Below are 16,693 nucleotides of genomic sequence, written 5' to 3' on the forward strand. Positions count from 1 at the left end.
ACACCAAACACCAGGGGTCCTTGTTCCATATAAGCTTGACTGTGTGGTGTGGAGAGGCTTCAAGCAAGAGCCGTAAAAGGAGGTGGGAAGCGCTATGTCAGAAGAGTAGCTTCAGAGACCTGCTGTGTGTGCACTGTCCCAACCAGGTGAGACTCTGAGGCAGGGCAGCCCAGGGAACTCTAGGTGATTGCAATGGCCTTAAGGAGAAGGGCTCCATATCCACTGGGCAGGACATGTCTCTGTTCTGTATCCCTCAGAGAGAGGTTCTTGGGTAGTTTCCGCAAACTCAGACCAATGGAACTCTGACAACCTCAGTGAGGATCCAGCTGAGAGAGCCACATAAAGTGTCCACCTACCAAAATCAGATGCAAATAAGGGGGCACCTGGATTTGAACCAGGGACCTCTTGATCTGCAGTCAAATGCTCTACCCCTGAGCTATACCCCCGTGCCACCACACTCACCTGGTTTATACTTTTCACCTGTGGAGCAGTACGCAGCACTATAAACTTAAATTATAGCTGCCTGTCAACACTGACCTTCAAGAAACTCAGAGACATGAGTCATAGTCAAACAGCCTCCATCAGCTCTCAAGCGTTCTAGATCTGTCTGGGCTGGGGGCACCAGTGAGGAAAAAGGATCTGCAGGTGTCACATTTCCTCGATACACTTCACCTAAGAGCTGGCTATGGATTTTGGAAAGTATCTGCACATTCCTGCATGAAACCCAGCCTATGCGTTTTCTCCCTTGTGAAGACAGGATGCACTGTCACTCAGATGGTGTCAAAACCTCCCACAATTGGAGCTTTATAGGACCAGCATCGCAGACTCCCTGCCTCCCATGCTCTCAGCCACACCAGGCTTTCACTGTCCTTGTTTTATGCCTTCTCGTTGGAGTGGCAACCCAAGACCGAATAGCCCACTAGTTGCCTCCAATGCTTCTCCCTCCAGTGGATTATGCACTCTCCAATTGTTTCTGTGGTTTGACTTGACAGATTTATCCCCCAGTGCCAGCTTCTGCTAGCTGATGCTGCAGCTAAGACCAAACAACCTTTATCCACTCTAATTTTTTTTTGCACCAGTAGGAATAATCCACCCAGCCTGGCTTTTCCCTGATCTAGTCCACATAATGCCCACAGGTGTTGTAGCCCTTCCTAGTCTGGTCTGTCCCCACCCCAGCCTCCACCCTCGTATTCCCCCTGCCGGCTGAGCCCTCTCCCTTCCTGGTTCCCACAGGTTTGAGTGGGGACTGAGTGTGAAATGGGCAGGATTGGGCTAGGCTGCAACACTCATTGGTCTGTGTAGAAGGCAGGGCTGGAGACAACTGACCCAGTAATTGCAACTAACAGTGTGTGTGTAGGCAAATTGGGTGACAGACTGTGCCAGACCCTGTATTGGCAATTGCACACAAGAATCAGGTCTGAGATCACCTCAGATTAAGTTGCTTTCGGAATCCTCCCAGCTGAAGCCCTGGACTCACAACTCCAAACATGGAGGAAATTGCAGGTTCCATGGTTGACCTTGGAATACATGTGTTATATCTGGGCCTCCTCAGTGGCTTAAATGCAATAGTGGACAGCATATCCAGATGCAAATGGAGGATTTGACAATATACTGGAGCCTACAGTGGATACCTGGTACCGTAACAGAAGATGAAGGACAGAACAAATCAATCAACTACCCCAGCCAAGAGTTGGCAGTGAATACCTGGGCAAACAGAGACAATAAAGTAGACTATATCAGCTGATGGAATCTGGAGAGATTTCGTCGTGATTGGAGTGTCAAGATTGGCAGCAATGCAGAACTATTGAACTATCAAAACTACTTGAGCGGTGCCCTCAGTGCATGCCCCACATCAGGGACCCAGTCATGCTTGAGAAGCTGGGCGTGGCTTCTCCTCTTTTCTCTCCCCTTCTCCCAGATATAGGAACGAAAGAAGATCATGTGAAAACAATGGTCTCACCTACTTTCCTCTAGCCCTTGACCCTTTGCACCCTAATCAAATATGTAAAAAGTATCAGACATAAAATTTACACAATTAAATCTTTAAAAAAAGTAAAAATAAAATTATATTTCCACTACGTACATGTGTTGAGATATAGTCCCACAAAAAAATGTACCAGTATTACATGCTAATCAAAAATTCTTTCAATAAAACGATTGTTTTCAAGAGTTAAAAAAAAAAACTGAGCCTCTTCATTGGCTAAGACAGAGCAGTAGATGACATACCCAGACACACATGGATGATATGGCATCCCACTGGGGCCCACAACAGACATCTGGTACCACAGCAAAGGATGGAGGCCAGAACAAATTGGTCAACTACCCCAGCCAAGCGTTGACAGCAATATCGGGGTGAACAGAGACTCTAAGGTGGACTTTGTCAGCCAATGGACTTTGAAAGGATTTCCTCATCCTTGGAGCAGTGAGATCAACAGTATTTCAGAACTATTAAAACAACTTGAGCAAAACCCTCGGAGCATGCTCCACATCAGAGACCTTGGGATGACATCGGGTGGTTGTTCCCCATCCCTGGGAGCTGGAGTAGTTGGGAGGTTGGATATGGCTTCTCCGCTTATCCCCTACTTTTTCCCTGGATAAAAGAAGAAAAAGTAACTTGGAAACAATGGTCTCACCCACTTTCCCCTAATCCTTGATCCCTCCCTCCCTAATCATCAAAACTAAATTTAAAAAAAGAAAAAAAGAACCTCTGCATGCTAAAATTCCTCAAAAGAAAGAGAAAAGATGATTCAACTATCAGAAAGTATGTGTCAACCACTGGCAGAGAAATAAAAGCAAAAACTACAATAGGCATTGCAATCAAAAGAGCTGATTCTGGAAACTGGTTAAGTGAGCACTGAAGCAATAAAAAAGTAAAAAGAGGATCCTAAGATGAGCAGAGGAAGCAGGAAGGAACAACCACTGGCTCTCAACACTGAGAGGGAAAAGAGGAAGTCTCTGTTTACCAGGAAGGCCACGCTGGGAGAGTGGCTGTGAAAAGCACGGGGGCTTCCCTGCTGCTGCTGGAATCTGGGAATCCATTGGAGGTCTTTCAGGGAGCACCACTGCTAACAAGACCGGCTTTGGGGTCCTCATGAGACAGCTGGTACCACACCTGACCTTGCCAGTAGGAAGGCCATTGCTGGGTCAAACCTGAAAGGAATAACAAGTTGAGACAAAAGCAAGTACCTATTCTTTTCCTCTGTTCCGTCTACTGATTCAATTGGCCAAACCTGACAGGCAGCCGGGTAAGCAAGAACTGTGACTTGCAGCATGCCAGCCCCAGCATCTCTAGGCAGAGTGAAGAAGCTTGGATTGAGAACTGAGAAACAACAGACACAACCATGGAATCAATGGAAGACTTCCATCCAGAATATACACTTCAGTCAGTAAGAAAATCGCCAAAAAAACAAGTCCAAAATTTTGCGAAGGACTTGATAACTGCATAGAATGTGGAAGACCACTAAACACACACGAAATACTTAACCTCAGAGGTATCACTTCTGTGATACCAGAAGTGTGAATTGTGCAAGTTAAGCTGTTCCTTGAATATATCCCCTAGAGAAAGCCATTCTCATGTGAACCAGAAGATATTCTCATAGGTATTCATAGCTTTTTTTTTTTCTCCTCTTAAAAGTAGCCAAAAGATCCTGTGCAGTAGCATACAGAGCTAGTCCTCAACCTGTGGCACTGGCAACTCATACAGGCTCTGGTTCGTGCGCCAGCTGCTCCATTTTCAATCCATCCCTCTGCTAATGTCTGGGAAAGCAGCAGAAGATAGCCAAGCACTTGAGCCCCACCCACCTGGGAGACCCAGCAGAAGCTCATGGCTTTGGACTGGGCCAACTCCACCTGTTGCGGCCATTTGAGCAGTGAACCAGCAAATGGAAGATTTCTATCTCTATGTCTCTCTTTTTCTCTCTGCAATGATGTCTTTCAAATAAAATAAATAAAACTTCAAAAAATGTATTTGGTAGAGTAAGAGCCAGAGAGTGACTCCCAACTACTGGCTCACTTCTCAAATGCTGGCAAAGGCCCCAGACTGGGATGAGTCAAAAGTGAGAGCAAGAAATTCCACCCAGGCCCTCCCTGTGAATGATGAGATCCACCTACTTGAGCGATCACCTTCCAGAGTGTTCAAAGGCAAGCAGCTGCAGGCGGGGGCTGAGCTGGGGCTCAGGCTCAAGCGCTCCTGTATGCAATGTGGGCATCTCAACTGCTGTTTTAACCACTGGACCAGTATGCAATCAGCCTCCATTCACCCTGCTTGCCAGCTGTGCCAAATCTCACCTGGGCCCTGCAAAAATTTCCCTTTGTCAGCTGGCACTGCAGCTGTGGGGTTTGGGGGCACTCCAGCTGTGTGGTTGGGATACTGTAGCTGTGTGGTTGAGGGGCACTGCAACTATGTGCTTGGGGGCACTGCAGCTGTGTTGTTGGGCACTGCAGCTGTATGGTTGAAGGGCACTGCAGGTGGTGCTTGGGGGCATTGCAGCTTTGTTATTGAAGGGCACCACAGCTGTGTCATTGAGGGGCACTGCAGCTCTGTAGTTGGGGGCACTGCAGCTATGTGCTTGGGCACTGCAGCTGTGTTATTGAAGGGCACCACAGCTGTGTCATTGAGGGGCACCACAGCTGTGTCATTGAGGGACACCACAGCTGTGTCATTGAGGGGCACTGCAGCTGTGTTGTTAAGGGCACTGTAGCTGTGTTTGAGGGGGCACCGCATCTCTGTAGTTGGGGGCACTGCAGGAGCACCGCAGGAAAACGGCTTTCGCTTCCTTGTTCTAGCATGCACGCTCAGCAGCCCGTGCAGCCACCTTCTGGGGTCCTGCTCCCGGGGTGCACTCAGCACTAGCTTCCTGTCACAGAAATGGCAGCTCTCCAGGGCCCCCGGCACATGGGGACGGGAAGCAGCAGCAGAGGCCAGGAACTCCTGATGCCCACACTCCGATATGTTTGTAGTAGTGTCCTCCATGTTGAGCCCCTGGAAATAATTCTCTTCACCTTTGAGGGAGGATTTCTGCAACACAAGTCCACCGCAGGGCTGACAGCCAGGCAGTCTGTGATACAGGCTCGGCTTCCAGCTATGAAACGAGGTCTTGAGAATCCCAGTTGCTGTTTGTTATTGCTGTTTAGGTTTCTCAGTTTTAAGCTTTTATTCTGTATTGACAACAATGGCACACATTTGTGGGTCCCCTTGCAGTGTTTGCATGCATGTAAACCAGGTGTACACATTACTAACATGGCCCTGTTCCCCTCCAGCAGCCTGCCTAAAAGGAAACATCTCCCACCTGGAGTCCAAGAGGCTCTCACTGCAGGTCTTTCAAGATCCTTCCATCAACTTTGCGGACTCTGGTGTTTTGCTTCTTGCCTTATGGCTCTTCCCATCGGGTCCCACGGTCTTGGTCTTCTAGCTTGTAAACCTGAAGCCAGGGTATCCTACTTTCTAGGTGAAGATTTTATCATCCTAGAGTCTATGTAGTCACCTGGCATGGACAGACATGGCATTCTTCAGGTCCCCAGTAGCACACGGTTCTAGTAACTAGGACCTCCCCAATGATTATTTACAAAGTCTCACATTTTCCTATTTACTTGCACAACCTCCAAGGAAATGCTGTTCTACATCCCACTTGCCGCATAAAGCAACCAGAATTCACTCCCACCCCTCGTCCCAACCCTCCATGGAGAAGGTAAAAGGCAGGATTAATGTAACTACAGGACCTCTGAGGACCCACAACAGCCTCTCTGGGTCATCTGTGGCCTTGTGCTCTGGGAGCTGAAAGAGATCAGCTAGGACCTGGACGTGATCTGCCCCAGCCAAAACCCCTGTTGAAGTCTGGTCCCTGATGTAACCGTGTGGAAGGTGCTGGGAACTTAGAGAGGTAAGGCATGGTGGGAAGTGATTGGACCACACTGGACTATGTGAAGGCCAATGCTGGTTTTAAAGGTGGCTTGGTTCCTGCAAACGTGAGTAGCTATGACAAATGAGGCTTGTCCTTGTCTGGTCTTTTCCTCCACACTCTCTCACGCATGCTCTGGTCACTGGCATTGGCCACTAAGACACAACACAGCCAGCGGTCTCCCCTGAGGCCAGTGTCCTGTTCTCTGGACTTATTAACCTCCAAAATCATGAGCTTAATCAGCCTTTTTTATTTTTAATTTTTAAAAATTTTGATTACTTTTACATACGTTGATCAAGGTAGGAAGGGTTGAGGGCTAGGGAAAAGTGGGTGAGACCATTGTCACCAAATTTTTTCTTCTTCCTGCATCTGGCAGAAGTGGGAAGACAAGAGGAGAAGCCATACCCAGCCCCCCAACCAGCCCAGCACCCAGGGATGTGAAATGACCTCCTTACAACAGCCCAGGGTCCCCGATGTGGGACCATGTTCCGAGGATTCTGCCCAAGTGGTTTCGCTAGCTTTGAAATGCTGTCGATCTCACCGATCCAAGGGTTAGGAGCCCCTTCCAACGCCTATTGGTTGACATAATCAAACTTAGAGTCTCCATTTGCCCTGATATTTGCTGTCATTGTTTGGCTGGGATAGTTGTCCAATTTGTTCTGTCCTCCTTCCTCTATTATGGTACCAGATGTCCTCTTGCAGGCCCCAATGGGCTGCCATATCCTCCATATGCATCTGGGCAAGCTGTCCACTACTCTGTCCTTTCCATTGTTGATGCCCAGTTCTGACACATGAGCTCCATGATCAGACCACCAATCTGGAAATGAGAACCCAGGCTCCCACATGTTTCCATCTGTGCCATCACAGACCCCTGCAGACCCATGCATCAAGTCCACTCAGGCATGTCCCTGGGCAGCCAGTGAGCTTACCCGCTGTCATCAGTGCCCCCAGATCATCTGACCAGTGCCCTGAAATGTCCGCAACCCCCAGGGCTCATGGACCTGGCAGCTATAACACAGGTGGTTTCCAGGACATAGGCCAGGTGACCCAGGCCCCACTGGACCCCCTGCTGCTGGTGTTCATGGACCAGTGTCCAACGCATGATCAGGTCTCAGGACCCCAAGTTCCTGGGATTCATGGACCTGGCACCCACTGCACCCACAGGCTCAAAGACCTGGGCCATGTGACTCAGGCCTCACCAAATCCCCCACCCCTGGGGCTCATGGACCTGGCACAGGTGGACCCAAGAACCTGGACCAGGTAATCCAGGCCCCACCAGACACCCTGACCCTGGGGGCTCACAGAGGTGGCACCCACCATGTAGGTGGGCCCAGGGACCAGGACCAGGTAACCCAGGCCCCACTGGACCTCTCCCTCCCTACCTGGCATACACAGATCCAACACCCAACATGCACGAGGGTCCCAGGACTGCGTGCCCTCAGGGTACATGGACCCTGCATCTACTGTGCTCAGACTGGCATGGCTCGCCCTACCTCAGAATCCACCAGCAGATACTTCAGCCTTGCTCAGTCCCCTACTGCCTGTCCCAGCTCCTACTGGTGAGTGCTACTGTCTAGCCCAGCCCAGCCAGCCCCCAGGCCCAACCTTAATGTGAACTGGCTGATGTAGTGGCTCAATTAGGTCTGTCCTGCAACCCATTTTGGTTCTGAAAGTGGATGTTATGAACTGATCAAGCCTAGCCTGTCCCCAGATCTGACCCACATGTGTGCTGGTGGTTATCATAACCTGACATGGTCTGGGCTGCTCCCAGTCTTGGTTCTTGTGCTCACCTACAGGGACTGAGCACTCACAAAGGAGTTCCCCAAGCTCCTCTATCAGGTCTCCTCCCAATGGCAGATCTAGCGCACATCAGTGGCTCCTTGGTCGAAGCTGACTTTGTTTAACTCTGGTCCTGGCAGGAACAATGTCCTTGCCAAATGGCCCACACCCATTCTGGTTATCACTGCTGATTGTTACAGCACAGCCACACCTGGTCCATGCCTAGACCAAGCTCTCACATGGTTCAGCAGGAGCAGAGACCTAGCCCAGCCCATTCTATACCCACCCTGGCTCTCACAAGTATCAGAGCATGAAGGAGTCTAGCCCAGTCTGGCACTCCCCCAGACCCAGTCTACACCCATGCTGAGGTATACTGCAGCCATGTTCAGCCCAGCCTACTGCCCCCATTCTGGCACTTGCAATCACCAGTGGAAACTCCAACCCAGCCAGGGCATCTCCTTAGCTCCCCAACCAGCCCTGTTCCCAGCCACAGGTCCTACATATGCCAGTGAAGATTGCAGTTCCACAGGGTTGGCCCACACATCCCCATAGATTTGGCCCCCAGACCCAGTCATCTCACATGCTGGTTAGTACCATGACCCATTCTAATATTACCTGTCCCCTGTTCCAACTCTCACAGGTGGGTACAATGTCTAGCCTTGCCAGGTAGGCCTCCAAGGGCAAGCTTCAGTGTGTGTCAGTGGGTGGTGTTTAGTGGTGGCCAATGCTAACTACCCCAGCTCAGGTTTTCTACTTGTGCTGGTACTTCAGTCTGCCCTTTAAAGGTCCTCTCATTCCTCCCTCCAAACTACCTGGTCTCAGTCCCTTTGTTTACCTGCAATTACAGTGACCTTGTTGATGGCATTCCCTCCGTAGTCCTTCCTCACTTGGGTATGGGCCCTCGGGTACCCACACACATCCAAACCCACACCCCAGAGTAAACTTCCAGGCAGCCCGAGGGCTTTGCCCAGCCCAAGCCCCAGCTGGGATGCCCCTCCCCCATGGCTGTGTTGACTGGCTAGCCTCACGAGCTTGCCGGTCAAGAAAGGCTTAACCTCTTTTTTTTTATACATTACCTGGTGTTAGGTATTTTTTATAGTATCAGGAAATGGACTAAGACAGGCTCCTTCCCAGAATAAGGGCTGAGTAGGTCATAAATAAAAATAAAATAACAACATGTAGGAGACAAAGAAGGGATAGGTGGGTTGAGAGGGCAGCTGACCAGTTTGGACCTGGTGAGAGCAGAAGAAATTTTCCCAGAATATGGTGGAAAGAAAAGCTCCCTGGAACATGGTGCTGGGCCCACCCTGTCACCAAGAAGTCCTGGAGCTGGGCTCAGAGCCTAGTAGACAGGCTGCCTCCTTTTCCTTGCCTGTGCATGGCTGACCTCACTCCCTCTCCACTGGCACACCTCTTCCATGATGTGACCACCTCGACTCCATAACTCCCATAACTGGGCCTCTGGGATTCCTACCCAATCCCCTCTGAATCTTTCCTCGGCCCCATGGAGACCTCTTGCCCAGAACCGGGCTTTCAGAATCTCATAGGACCATGAGCTGACCAGGATGTGGAAAGGGGTTTGGGCACTCTTGTGGGATATATCTGTCTGTACAGATAAGATTCCCCGAGATGCGGGATGCAGCCTGGGTGAGCAGAGACAGGGAGCAAAGAGGCTGCCTTGTTCCATGTGGAACTCTGAAAAGTCAAGGAGTCTAAAGGTATAATTACTGTAATTAGCATTATGAAGGTAAAGTCATGCTCAAATAACAGAAATTACATATTTAGTTTTTATTAAAATGTAATTCAGAGAAAAGTACACTGATCTTAAATGAACAACTTGATGAATTTTGAAAATGTATACATTTGTGCCATCTGCAGTCACAACAGCACACAAACCATTTCTGTTTCTCTAGAAAAAACCCTCACTCTCACCACCAACCTGTGGAAGCAAACCGTCCTCTGACTGCTATTGATATCAATTGTTTTGGCTTGAGCTAGAGTCTTATGTCTGGCTTCTTTAACTCGGCCTAGTACTGGAGAAATTCTTCCACATGGTTTCATTTATCCTCAGTCCTATTCTTTTTATTGCTAAGTAGTATTTCATTGATCCGATTTCCTGTTAATGGACATCTGGGCTGATTTCAAGTTAAGGCTACTACAAATAAAGTTGCAATGAATAATGTTGTACAAGATGATTTTTATGAACATATGTTTTCATTTCCCTTGGATGAAAGCCCAAGAGAGTGAAATTACTGACTCATAAGAAGTTTACAAGAAGTTGTCAAACAGTTCTTCAAAACATTTATGCCTTTTCACACTCCGGCAGCAATGTGTGAGCACCTCAGGTTCTCCACAGCCTTGTGGGTGTTGGTCCATCCGCCATGCTAGTGGATGTGAAAAGCTGTTCCACCTACGTTTGCATTTCCCTCATTACTAACGATGCTGAGCACTTTTCCACAACCTTTGCATCCAGTTGTACATCTTTCTTTGTGAACTTGTGCATTTTTAAATTGGGCTACTAGTGGAAATGTTCACATCTGTATGTATCGATTTGTACTGAAGTGTATACATACATTACATAGGTACATGTTCTGAGTAATTTTGTCAAATATGTGAATTGTGAATTTTTCTCCCAATGTATGATTTATGTTGTCATTTATTTGTTTTCAGTTTTGATTGGAAAAGTGCAGAGACAGGAGAGAGATCTTCCATCTATCCACCGGTTCACTTGACAAATGTCCCTAAAGGCCATGCTGAAGGAACCTGGAAATAAGTCTGGGTCAGCCACCTGAGTGGCAAGCATCCAATTCCATGAACCATCACCAAGAGTGTGCCTTAGCAGGACACTGGATTGGAAGCAGAGTAGCTGAGATTTGAACCAGGCACTCTCCAACAAGGGAATAAGGGTGTCCCAAGTAATAACTTGATTCAGTGCCACATGACTGCCCTTACATTTCATATCTTAAGGTGGTAAGTGCTAGACTAGAGGTTTCAGATGGAAATAAGGGTCTTACTGGGAACGGGACGAAAGGCCTCCTGGCTAGGTGGTGGTGAGAAGATTTGCTGCATTGCATTCCTGTCCCAGAATGGGGTGGGAGGCTGAGCTTAGAGCTGATGGATGATTTTGTTTTGTGTATGAGCTTTCAAAACAGCAAATCATTCAGACTGCATCATGTATATTATTGGTTGTTAGTACATTTTAGAGCCAAAATTAGCACAACAGAAAAGTCTGAAAATTGGCAGCCTGCCCAGAAGAATGAAGAAAAAGATGACTTTGGGATGAATGTGGAAAATCTGCTTGTTTACCGCTTGTCCTGGGTGCAGCTCATATTGGTGGCAGGTCTTGACATTAACCACATGAGGCCAGTTGCGCAGGCCTGCAGGATGCAAGATTATGGGGTCATGGCGACTTTGCTGAGATGTCAAAGAAAAGCCTAAGCAACCAGGAACTGAAGCCTGGAGCCAGGAGCCGAAGCCTGGAGCCAGGAGCCAGCAATTCAAAGCAGGTCTATCATACTGGTAGCTAGAACCCAACAATATGAGCCATGAACACTGCCTCCCAGGGTCTACACCTGCAGGAATCAAGAGTCAAGAGCCAGGGCTGGGAGATGAATCCAGGTGCTAGAGGTCTACTGCAACTGAATAGTTTATGATTTTATTCTACCTCTTTTATGCTCTTATTAGCTGCAAACTATGGTTATATGATCTTAGTATTATTTTATAATACATAGCAAGTTTTTTTTAACTACTTTCATACTAGCTTCCAAGGATGCTACGCCACTGTATATGTAGTATAGAAGCTTGTAAAAGTTTACTTGCATTTCTCCTAATTATGTATGGTATTTGCTGATTCTTTCACACTGTGTAACTTTTGCTTGCCAAACATGATTGTGCTGGCACCATTACTTGGTGCTAGATATTATTGTATTCCTATAAATGCCCTTAAGGTTTGTTCTGGAACGCAACCTTATCTTGGAAACAAGACGCTTCTGCATTCTCTACCCAGTGCTCCATGAACCATGAGGTTTCCCAGTCTGGCTGGCAGAAACAGGACCTGTCCCCAGTGTGGGTAGGGGGCATTGTTACTGCTAAACCTTTCGGGTGGCTCCTTCCCCAATCTTGGAGTGCCCTCCCCTGCACCTGCGGATCAAAGCTGAGCACGTCTTTATGATCCTGCCAAACTCAGGTTTTCTGTCTCCACGGAGCTCTCTCCTCTCCAGGATTCTCTCCTGCGAACACAAGCTGCGTCTGTCTCCCAAGACTCCCAGCCCCATTTCCTCACTTGGCATTCACAGGGCTATCGCCGTGGTTTCCTCTCCATAGGTCATGGCCTAGAAGCATTTTCAGTGAAACGATTCAGGGCATCCACAGGGTTCAATCTGCTTGTGTTTGCTGTTCAGGAATCATTGTCCTTTGTTGTCTGACGCACAGAGGTTTGAAAATGATGGGGAGGGGGAGCGATAAACACAATTATAATAAAACTAAGTTTTGGCCATAAGCAACAGTTTGCCATTGTCATGTCTATGGATCGTTCCAGATGTTCCCACGTGGAAGTCATTCTGGCTCAGTCAAACACAGGAGTGAATGCCCCAACTCCCTGCTCCATAATCTTCTTCTTGAGCTGGAGTCTTTGCTTGCAGAACAACCCAACTGCAGGCATTGCTATAGAATTCCCAAATCTAGGTTCACCTGCCCAAAGCACAGAAAAGCCCATTTGTGACACTGGAGTAGTGAAGAATGTGCTTATTGCAAAACAGAGCAAGGAGCAGGTAGGCGGCTGTCACTTAACTCGTGGGCTCCCCGAGGAGTTAGGAGTGACTATTTTTACTGAAATTGAGGCTGAGAGGCACACATTCAGCCCATATCTAAGTTCCTGATTTGTTAATGGTGCTTGTCACCTTCCTATGATTGGTTGGTGATGCTGTGTTCTCTAAGGAATTTGTAGGGTAGTCAGATGGGCTTCAGCTGGGCTGGGAGTAGGAGAGGGTTTATGTGACTTTCTGCTCCAGATCTGGAATTCTCCTAAAGAAACCCTTGGGACCAATGAAGGGTCACTGGGTTTTATCTATTGCAAATGCTATTGTTTTCTTAAGCCCACTGATGGTAGCCCTGTAGAGCTGACAATACCACTCCCTCAGTTCAGTGAATTCCTTTTGATAAAAGTCAGAAGTGGACACCTCGGACTAAAGGAGGTAGACAAGAGCCTGGATCCTATCTTCACTTACAGGAATCTGGTCTCACCAAACCCTGTTGTCTAAGTCCAAGTCTGAGCGTCATCTACGATTTCTCTTTCCCTCATTTCTCACCTCAGTTTCTCAACTACTCTGATCAATTATTTGTTCCTTTTCTCCACATCAGTACACACTTGAAGCAACAGCCATCACCCTCTGAATGTGTGGTTGTTGGATGCTGTGACATGCAGACACAGCTGCTGATGGCTTCCAGCTTGTCTTGCTCCCCCTCTCTCTGAATCTAGCTCTTTCCATCAGCAGAAGCCTCAGTGCTAATACCAGACATACACTTGAGGAGTTACATAGAGTGGTTGCTAACCAGAAGTGGTAGTTTTCTAATAAGCTTTCACAGTTCCCTTCTTGCTTGGCTTTCCAAGGTTCCCTGTAATCTCCACTTGTCCACCTTGCCTTGTTTTAGAAAATCTGGTATTCCCTGATCCTCCAACTCCCCCTTCTGGACTATTAGTTTACCTTGCTCACTCAATGATTATGTACTGTCATACTTCTCTCACAATTCCCCTAACTTACTCTTGGGTGATTCTCTTTCCTTCATTGAACACTGACTTGGCACCTCACATTGAGTGTACTCTTTAACTTTTTAATTATGATATAAAGCATATAAAAGGTTACAACTCATAAGCTTTCAAATTTATGAATAACGAGGAATAAATACATCTGTGTAACTTTACATTCAGGACAAGATACACTGCATTATTTCAGGGTGGATAGAGTCGAAAGGGGAGGAATAAGGCAGTTGGTAATTGCTCTCGGTACACATTTTATGCAGCTTTAATTTTGTAATGTTTTATGTTAAAAATAAAGCAACAAGTTTGAGGAAATAAACTTAAAAACAAATATCAACAAGATTTTAAAAATCTTCATGATATAAAAAAATGGAAAAAAAAATCTTCATGAGATATTACATCGATTGCATGACAGTAAAGAAGAAATATTGCAAAGGAAAAAGAGATTCAACTATAATGAGATAAGAACTTATCAACCTAACCCTAACTTACTTGGTAAATTATTTTGGTATTGCTTATAACACATATTGGTCTTCTGGGCAACTTGGGTTCTACTTGTGAGGTCTTGGAAGGAGGAGTACGAACTGGGGCATTGTGAAGAAGAGCAGTGATTCGACCACAAGTGATGGAGCAAATACACACACAGGCCCCTACACACACCTGCGTACCTGTACACGTATATATTGCCTAATTTTTCTGGGAAGAGCAACAAACAACTGCAAAAATATCCTGTCACCCACATCCTGGCTATTACTATTGTTAAGAGAAACCAGAACTTGTACAGATGGCTGGTTCTCAGGATAGGCAGCAGCCTAGAAGGTGGACAATGAAGCATCTTCTACGTGAAAGTAAAAGAGTCTTCAAAAACCAATGGGGACATGTTAACAAAACACAGATGCCAATTCAAACAGATTCATCACGAGCTAAGTTTGTGGGAACCTCAGCATGAAAGCACAAAGAGAATATGTTTGACCTAATGGTTAAGACGCTAACATTCCACACGAAACAATTGGGCTCAATGCCCAACTCTCGGGAGTCTCCTGTCCAGCAGGTGCTGAGACCACCGAGGGATGAGGCACCAGTGGTCCTCTGCAGCAGAAACACTGGAGACAAACTGGTGGTGAAGGATGTTTGTTTATCTGAGAGAAGTCACATGCTTATATAGGATAGGAAAAAGCGGTAGGCAGGAAGCAGTCCTGACGTACTTGCACCCAACAGAGACATTGTGACTGGCTAATAGATATGTCTATCTCTCCGGACCCTCTAATGAAGTTAAAAGTCAGGGAGCACAGAAAGCCTATGTGGCAGGGTAAACTCATTACCTGCTGAAAAGCAGGATAAATGTAACATTTGACTTTCTAGAGTTATTTACCAAGGAAGTCCTAGCACAGTTCCTTCAAGACACAGAGAAGAGAGACTGGGGTGCAGCCCATCACTCTTGCTGCATGCCCAGTGAACAGCCATGTTGGGGTCTCGGTTAGCTGCGACTCCTGTCAGGGGTTTCCCTTTGGGGACACAGTGTGACATGTGCCTACGGCCTCCCACAATTGGCTAAGCAGATCGAGATCCCGAGGTGATCTCCCATATTCAAATCCAACTCCAAGTCCAGCTCCCCGGGAAGCCTTGGGAAGCGTCAGGTGACTGTTTAAGTTACTGGGTCTGCATCACCAACAAGGGAAGATTTGGGTTGGATTCTCAGCTCTCAATTATAGGCATCTGGGGAATGAGCCAGTGGAGAAGAACTCTCCCTCTGTCTCTGTTTTTGCTTCTCAAATTTTTAAAAATACAGGAATGTGTTACATCATTAAAGAATCCACAAGTCCAATGGGGAGGGAGAGCAGAGAAATCTTCCATCTCCTTAGAATGTGTGAGGAAGACATGAAGTATAACCTATCAGGAACATAACAAGTAACTCATAGACAACAGACTCGAAGCAGTATTAGACAATAGTAAAACTACAAAGACATACAGGTGGAATCAAGAGCGATCCTGACAACCTCTTAACAGGAGGTCATATGCACAAAGTAGGGGGGGGACCCCAGGGTGGAGCAGGTGGACAGGAGGAGGCTTGTATCCCAACCCTGGGGACTCCCAGATCCTCACCAACGACTATCAGTATGGGCACCAAGGACTACATCCCAACTGCCAAAGAGACCACACGGGAACTGGAATGCCTTCGGAGGCCAAGAACTCTGAGGTTATTCACCCCCGTTTGGATCTACCACATGGGATGGAAGAAGCCCAAATCCTTCCTTGCAGGATCCAAGGTCATCGGAACAGTAAGTTTCCTTCAGGACTAGGGAGAGGAGCTTGCTCTGGTCCTTACTTAGTTTCAACTTTGGATCCCCACTCCATCTTGCAATGACCATCAGGGTCGCTCCGGAGTCCCCCACCCCAAAACACACACACACACGCACGTACACACAGACACACACACACAAATTGGAATAGACAGACAGAGAACAACAAGGAAAGCATAGACCCAGACAGGAAACGGTCAGCGTGGACTCACACATTCTTTACTAGGTAGGACACAAAGATTAGTTACTCCTCACTAAGGTATTGAAGATTTCTCTGCACACCCCTCCTAAAACTGTTCTGCACTGCAACTGTTGACATATGCCTTGTTAGATTTATAAGCCAGTTTAGACTATCCCAAAATCTGCCAAGTTCAGCAAAATTAAGCTTCAACACTATAAACTGCTGAATGCTAAAATGAAAATAGTCACGAAACAGCTGAATAGTACCCTATAGCAGCTGGCCATTACCTTGTTTGATCAGGCGTTCCTGTGAAGCATCTCAAAATAGGTCTAACATTAGGATGTTAAACGCAGAGATGATCTCTTGTGGCCAGTATAACCCATGTAACACTCCCTTACTTTGGGATTAATCTTTGGTTTTCTTAAGTGATTAATTTTATTTATTCAAAAGTTAGAGGAGGAGAGACACAGAGAGAGAAGTCTTCCATCCAAAGGTCTACTGCCCAAATGGCCACCATGACAGGTGCTGAGCCAGACTGAAACCAGAAGCCAGGAGTTTCTTCTGCATCTCCCACATGAGGAACAGAGGGCCAAGCACTTGGGACATTCTCCAACGCTCTTCCCAGGCCACTAGCAGGGACCTGAATCAGAAGTGGAGTAGCTAGGACTCCAACCAGCATCCACTACGGTTTGGTAGCGCTGCAGACTGTGGGTTAAGCCACTAAGCCACAGTGTCCCTTATGTTCATCTTTAGTAAGGAGTTGACTTATAACCATCAATGT

General features: G+C 47.2%; 1 non-coding gene across 1 annotated transcript; it reads right to left on the reverse strand.

Moving 5' to 3' along the window:
• Positions 1-374: 374 nt before the first annotated feature.
• TRNAC-GCA (transfer RNA cysteine (anticodon GCA)) lies at positions 375-446 on the reverse strand. Its single transcript has one exon. It is a non-coding gene; the product is annotated as a tRNA-Cys (tRNA).
• Positions 447-16,693: the final 16,247 nt, after the last annotated feature.

Source organism: Ochotona princeps, chromosome 25 (genome assembly GCF_030435755.1).
Source record: "Ochotona princeps isolate mOchPri1 chromosome 25, mOchPri1.hap1, whole genome shotgun sequence".
NCBI classification, from domain to species: Eukaryota; Metazoa; Chordata; class Mammalia; order Lagomorpha; family Ochotonidae; genus Ochotona; species Ochotona princeps.